Here is an 8,146-nt window from a genome sequence, read left to right as displayed (position 1 = left end):
TCTCCTCGACCCGAACCAGTGACCCTCTGCACACATCAACAACAGTCACCCACGAAGCACCGTTACCCATCGCTCCACAAAAGCCACGGCCCTTGCAAAGCAAGTGGAACAACTTCTTCAAGGTCTCAGTGACGTCACCGATTTAAACGCTATTAGTGCGCACCCCACTAACTAGCTAGCCATTTCCAGTGATGCCAATTTAGCAATTTTGTTGCTAGATTTAGCAACTTTTCAGACTACCCTGGCAACTCTTTTTTCAAACAGCACCTAGCAACAAATTTAGCTACTTTAAACATTTATTTTGAACTTTTAGCAACTTTTGAAAAGTGACTCAAACGTTAAAATGCACACATTTTCCCTCTAAATGACACAAAAACACTTTTCTCTGTCACACACTCAGTCACAACACACGTGTCTGGCTGCATTGTGAGTGACGTCAGCAGCAGGCGCTCAGCTCTTGCACAGGCAGCAGCGGCCAGCAGCAATTTCAGCAAATTGAAAATCATTGTTGGCTGACTGCAGCAGCAGTATTACGGGTTCGACAAGCCAAACCCAATGAATATAGTTGGTCACGAATGTTTGATCTTGAACAGAACCTACAACATCAATCAACATGTCTCAATCAAAATTGTACAGCCAGAAGTACAGAAAAGAGTGGGAGTCTGTACCTGAACAAATGTGAAATCATATTTTTTGCCGAGATGGCCAGTCAATTTGAGTAACGTTATTGTGTATTCTACATAATGACGCAGTTTTACGTTATCACGCAATGACATCACAACGTAATTTAGCAACTTTTAGCAACAAATCAACCTGCCTCTAGCAACTTACCCTGAAAATTAATTGGCAACACTGGCCATTTCACACCGGTTACAACAGCACAATTTTGGATTTCACCCCCCATCTCAAAATCGAATGGTTTTGAGCATTTCAAAGTTTTTACAGAATGATCTTCTCTTCTCCTCTTGATTCGGTCATGCAGTGCATCTCACAAATCTGATTGCTGTCCTCAATATGAAATTATAAATTTTACCCTGTATATAAAAAAATTACCATATACACTGATTGTTTAAAGCAAAACTACCAAAACTATTACTGATGGTGAACCTGAACAATCAAAATAAAATCTATTATAAGCCCCATTCAGCAGGTATATCTCCAGTAGCTTACTTTTATTCTGGTAAAACACAATTTCCAACAGCGCATAGATAGCAATAACCTAGCAAATGACAGATTTTCACTCACTGAATAAATCCTAATATCTGGAAAGCCATTGTAGCATTTTAATTCTGAATGTGCCATGCAGATTAGGAACAGGCTGCCTACCTCCCGTTGGTCAGCGCATGAAGCTGGGCTCAGTGCGCAATTTGACTAGCCTACTAATATTGCCTGTGGTTGTTTGGCATGCCAAATGACTTGCAGATCAATGACTGTCAAAGCAGTTGACTGGTAAAATATTAGATATTTTCGGAAGGTAGAAACTTTTTAACGTTTTTTTGACCGATACATGCTAGATCGGTTTGGGGTCTGCAGACCAATGCACATGTATCTTTAACATCTGAATCTGTAGCATGTCTACTCCGTATGTCTAAGAAAATGTCCGATATACAGATATACAGTATATAGATAAATATATCCCCTGATATTGACCCTTTTCGCCCAGTGCTGGGAATGACATATTGGAGAATCGCTACATCTCACAGTCTGGTAGAAATTAGGTTAAAACGGATTTAAGTTTCCCTGCATTAAAATCTCCTGCCACTAGGAGCGCTTTCTCTGGTTGAGCATTCTCTTGTTTTCTTATGGCTTTATACAGCTCGTTGAGTGCGGTCTTAGTGCCAGCATCGGTTTGTGGTGGTAAATAGACAGCTATGAAAAATATAGATGAAAATTCTCATGGTAAATAGTGTGGTCTACAGCTTATCATGAGATACTCTACCTCAGGCGAGCAAAATCTTGAGACTTCCTTAATATTTGATTTTGTGCACCAGCTATTATTGACAAATAGACACAGACCGCCACCCCTTGTCTTACCGGAGGCAGCTGTTCTGTCTTGCCGATGCACGGAAAAACCAGCCAAGTGTATATTATCCATGTGGTCGTTCAGCCACGACTCGGTGAAACAGTTTTTTCTTCTTTATGTCCCTTTGGTAGGATAGTCTTGAACGGAGGTCATCCAGTTTATTCTTCAATGATTGCACGTTGGCCAATAGCACGGCTGGTAGAGGCGGGTTACCCACTCACCAACGAATTCTAACAAGGCACCCGGACATGCGTCCCCTGTATCGGCGTCTTTTCTTCAAGTGAATGACGGGGATTTGGGCCTGGTCCGGTATCTGGAGTAAATCCTTCGCGTCCGGCTCATTAAATAAAAAATCTTCGTACAGCTCGAGGTGAGTAATAGATGTTCTGATATCCAGAAGCTATTTTCGGTCAAAAGAGACGGTGGCAGAAACATTATGTACAAAACAAGTTACAAACAATGCAAAAAAAACAACTAAATAGCACAATTGGTTAAGTGTCACACCCTGATCTGTTTCACCTGTCTTTGTGATTGTCTCCACCCCCCTCCAGGTGTCGCCCAACTTTCCCATTATGCCCTGTGTATTTATACCGGTGTTCTCTGTTTGTCTGTTGCCAGTTCGTCTTGCTTGTCAAGTCAGCCAGCGTTTTTGTATCAGCTCCTGCTTTTCCGCAGTCTCCCTTTTCTCGTCCTCCTGGTTTTGACCCTTGCCTGTCCTGACCCTGAGCCCGCCTGCCTGACCACTCTGCTTGCCCCTGACCCTGCCTGCCATCCTGTACCTTTGCCCCGTCTCTGGATTACTGACCTCTGCCTGACCTGACCCTGAGCCTGACTGCCTGTACCTTTGCCCCTGTTGCTGTAATAAACATTGTTACTTCAACACATCTGCATCTGGGTCTTACCTTATCCTAATAGTTAGGTAATTAGGCTTCTCCAAGCTCTGATGCTGCTGATGGTCATTAGTAGCCTACTAAACTTTCTAACTGCCTGGTAGTCCCTCTAATCACTCTGACATCAATGCAAATATTATCAAAAATATAATCAAACACTTCATGACCCCATGTTGCGCAACATTTCAATAGGCTATGCAATTGCGTGATGGCCTCTATTAAAAAGAGGAGGATCCCATCAGCTTTCTATAGGCTTACTATATATATATTTCTCAACTTTCGTAATATTAAGCACATTGCTTCTCTTTACCACAGGAGTATACCCTACCTGAATGGCATGAAAATGAACCACGAAAAAGCATCCTCCATTCGCTATTTAAGTGCATAGAATACTTTTCTTTTTTACCCTGCACCTGTTTCAAGACAGGTGCATGATAATGATCCATTCTAAATCAAAACAAATTTCACACAAATATTATTTAGTATATGTAAAGACAGGATTAAATCAAGAATAGTCTGATGGGTGACTATATTAGCCTATCACTTGTGAATGATGCCCAGCTTGTTTGCAGTAAGGCAAGAAACAGTGCAAGTCTTTTTTTTGGTGACTTTTTCAAATTATAGTCGCACACCTAATGTAGCATATCCCATAGGCCTATATGTTTTGGCAAGGTTTGTATCACTAAAGTGGCCAACTAACTTCTTAAAATTAAGCACATTAATCCACATCCCAATCACAGGGCAAACAATTCACACAATGACGTTATGAAACAATGAATGCGAACAAAATTGCGGTAAAGAGCGCATTCTGGAGAGAGAAGTGCCTTGTGCATCTTAGCCACACCCTCCTTCTTGCAACATGGCATCCCGAGGCCTCCTCAATGGATTAGTCCACTGAGAGAGGTGCAAATCAGACAGGTGTCTCATGTGCCATGAAAAAGAAATATCTACTTGCGACTGCTCAAAAAAAAAAAAAAAATACTGGTCGATCAACAGCTTATCGACCAAACAAAAAACCAGTCGACTAAATGGGGTCTGCCCTAATTTGTCTTCATTCAACCATAGACGACTCGTTTTCATGGAAACTGTGTGTTTGATGTATTTGATACCATTCCACTAATTTCGCTCCAGCCATTACCATGAGCCCATTCTCCCCAATTAAGGTGCCACCAATCTCCTGTGGTATATTCTATACTAGCTACTGCGTCTCAAGATGGACAAACAGTACTATTTTCAAATTTTTCAAGCAAAGGTCTTTTAAGGGAGTATGCAAGCACACCTGTACATTGGATTGGTCTCCCATCGCTGAATTCGACATCCCGTATCTCCGAAAACCTATTTACCAGTCCGCCTACTTACCAGTAGCCACAGCAGCCATTATGGAATAGCATGTCGCATTGAACAACAAAGTAGCTCATTGGCTGACATTGCCATTGCAAAATGGCTGCGGTGGCAACCGCTAGCTAGCATGAGGATGAAAAGGGCAGTTTTCCAAAAAACAAGCAGTATTTAAATCTTCTTGATGGAGAAGTGTGGCTAGTTTGGAATACAGTGGCACATTTTATCCTTGCACTGAGGTACGTTTTCTGACCCATATCTCACGCTGGCTCCACGGTGTCTTAAAGATATACTATACAGAAATTGCTTCACCATTTCCTGGCTGCTAAAATTCTAATAGTTCGCCTAATTTTTGTTTATGTGACAAAACACGCAAGTATAGTGTAAAGAATCATTGTACCATCTAAACCGCTGTGAAATATATTTTCCATAACCAAAAATATTGTATTTTCAGCTGTTTGAAGCTAATGTACAAAACCGAAAGAAAAATATGCAAAAACGAAAAGTAAGAACAGGAAGCATAGAAATAGCGCACATAAAACAGATAATACGCTTAGTAGACTTGCTTTCAATGAGAATGACAGATCTAGGACACATGTTTCTATGTGAATTTGGTCGGGTTGCCCAAAAAGTTGCAGCTTTAATGTAACCATGATTGCTTTTCAACTGCAGTGCAGCTCAGTGTAAACAAGCGTAATGGTAGGGTCGGTGTCATCAGGCAACAAGCCAGCCAGTCAGTTCTGCAATAACGTTAGTTTACTGGCCAGCTAGCTAACGTCAACATTTACTTAGCTAACTAGCGAGCTACCCGTTAGCTAGCTAGCTAAATCACAGCATTTAGACCGATGTCGGTTCAATTTAGTTCGTTTTTTTGTGGTCTCAACGCGCCGTTTCTCTAGAGAGAAATCAAATCATTCACCAGAGAAATACATTTTTTGAACTGTTTGGGACGCTGAGCTGAAGGGAGTTGTAGTTTTCATTAAACAAATATTAAACTTAGTTCAGCGCATAAACGTGGTAACTAACTACAATGGGCGCCATTTTTTCTCGGCTCAGACAGGGTCAGAGAGGAAGAGGCAAGCCTGCCTTCCAGCCTTTGGGTTAGGGTTAACCCTAACCCTCCCATTGTTAGAGTGGCGACATGAGCATCTCGTCATTATATACAGATCTCTGGATGGATACACTTTTACGCCTGCTAAATTAGGTTAGATCAGCGGGTTCCTAAACTAGGGGCTAGTGAGTTCCTCTGTCCAGTGTCTGAGTTCTTTTGCCCATCTTCATCTTTTCTTTTTATTGGCCAGTCTGAGATATGGCTTTTTCTTTGCAACTCTGCTTAGAAGGCCAGCATCCCGGAGTCGCCTCTTCACTGTTGACATTGAGACTTGTGTTTTGCGTGTACTATTTAATGAAGCTGCCAGTTGAGGACTCGTGAGGCGTCTGTTTCTCAAACTAGACACTCTAATGTACTTGTCTTCTTGCTCAGTTGTGCACCGGGGCCTCCCACTCCTCTTTCTATTCTGGTTAGATCCAGTTTGCGCTGTTCTGTGAAGGGATTAGTACACAGTGTTGTACAAGATCTTCAGTTTCTTGGCAGCTTGGGGCGGCAGCATAGCCTAGTGGTTAGAGCGTTGGACTCGTAACCCAAAGGTTGCAAGATCGAATCCCCGAGCTGACAAGGTACAAAATCTGTTGTTCTGAACAAGACAGTCATTGAAACTAAGAATTTGTTCTTAACTGACTTGCCTAGTTAAATAAAGGTAAAATAAATAAATAAATAAATTCTCACATGGAATAGCCTTCATTTCTCAGAACAAGAATAGACTGACGAGTTTCAGAAGAAAGTGCTTTGTTTCTGCCCATTTTGCGCCTGTAATCGAACCCACAAAATCTAATGATACTCAACTAGTCTAAAGAAGGCTAATTATATTTCTTCTTTAATTAGCACAACAGTTTTCAGCTGTGTTAACATAACTGCAAAAGGGTTTTCTAATGATCAATTAGCCTTTTAAAATGCTAAACTTGGATTAGCTAACACAACGTGCCATTGGAACACATGATGGTTGCTGATAATGGGTCTCTGTACGCCTATGTAGATATTCCATAAAAAATCAGCCGTTTCCAGCTACAATAGTCATTTACAACATTAACAACGTTGTATTCCTGATCAATTTGATGTTATTTTAATGGACAAAAAATGAGCTTTTCTTTCAAAAACAAGGACATTTCTAAGTGACACCAAACTTTTGAACGGTAGTGTATATATATTTTAATATTGTCTTTGTATCTCAAAATCATTGTAATATGGTTAACCTTAAAAAGAGAGCACCCTTAGATCATTGGAAAAGGCTGCACTTGACCATTGCACAATTCCCAAGGTGAATGACTAGGCCCGCTACGCTATGAAACCACACACTATTGCAGAGACTTTGATATTACTGGCCGCAATTGATATGGTGAAAACAAGGTGTGGGGAGGCAGAACTCACATCAATACCTCTGTCAGATAACACTGTTAAACAAATAATGTATGCTATTGCTAGCAATCAAGAGCAAACACTCACTGAAAGACTCAAAAACTCCCCATCTTATGCTCTCTAAATAGACGTTAGTTGTGAGAGCCGAGATGCCCATGCATTGACTTTTGTTCACTATACATGTTGATGGATGCTATTCACAAGGACATATTGTTCTGTCTCACGATTCCTGAGCATGAAATGGCACAGGGGATGTTCAGTGTGTGCATGGATATATTGACGAAAAACAGAATCCATGGGATTGAATGGTGGGCTTTTGCACAGATGGGGCTCCATCTATCACGGGACAGAGGTCAGGCCTCTGCACTCTAGTTATGAATGTGTCTCCCTCTGCCATATGGACGCATTGTATGATACAACGAGAGCAACTGGCGGCAAAAGAGCTGAGCACAGAACTCAGAGATATACCGCACCATTGATGTGGGTTTGAGTGATGTTTTACGACACTCTTTTCCTATACCTGTTGTGTACGTGTGGCAACTGTCGGAACAACATAGAAAACGTGTTAACTATGATTGACGGTCGTCTTTGCTCGCTGTAACCAACAAAGTAATACACGGTACCAGGAGTGAAAATCGTGTTGTTTCTGTGAATCTTGGAGTTTATGGAAACGCAATGGATGTAATCAAGCCACCAGAGACATTGATCCTGGATGGGAATGTGGACGCGAATTGGAAAACATTTTGGCACCGGTTTTTGCTCTATGTGTCTGCCATTGGAGTTACAAAAGGAGCCAGATTAACATAAAGTTGCTCTCTTGCTCACCAAAGCGAGACCGCAGGCATTCGATATATTCGATACCTTCACGCTTGCAAATGAGGAGGATAAAGACAGTTCGCATTGGTACTGAATTATTTTGACGCATATCGTTCACCTAAGAAGAACGAGACACGTGAACGTTTTGGGTTTCGTTGTCGTGTTCAACGGCAAGGTGAGAAGTTCGATGTCTTTCTTACGGACTTGAAATTAAAAGCACAGACATGCAATTTTGTAGACCTAACCTCATCAATGCTTAGAGATCAGATGGTGTTTGGTGTAAATGACTCCAAAATTAGAGAAAGATTGCTGCGGGAAAGTTAGTTTTTGGACACTGCAGTAAAAATGTGTCAGGCAAATGAGCTGGCACAGTTGCATATTAAAATATTTAGCTCCATACCAACAAACACTGCTATGGAGGTGGAAAGTGCAGCAGTGGATTTTGTTGACAAGGACACAAGGGGGCACTATGAACAAAGGCACCACAAGCATTCTTATCGGCAGACTAAACAGCCTTGGTTTCTAAAATGACTGCCTCGCCTGGTTCACCAACTACTTCTCTGATAGAGTTCAGTGTGTCAACTCGGAGGGCCTGTTGTCTGGACC

The sequence above is a fragment of the Salvelinus alpinus genome, chromosome 30 (assembly GCF_045679555.1).
Source record: "Salvelinus alpinus chromosome 30, SLU_Salpinus.1, whole genome shotgun sequence".
In the NCBI taxonomy this organism is placed as follows: Eukaryota; Metazoa; Chordata; class Actinopteri; order Salmoniformes; family Salmonidae; genus Salvelinus; species Salvelinus alpinus.
Note: the sequence above shows the minus strand (reverse complement) of the source record.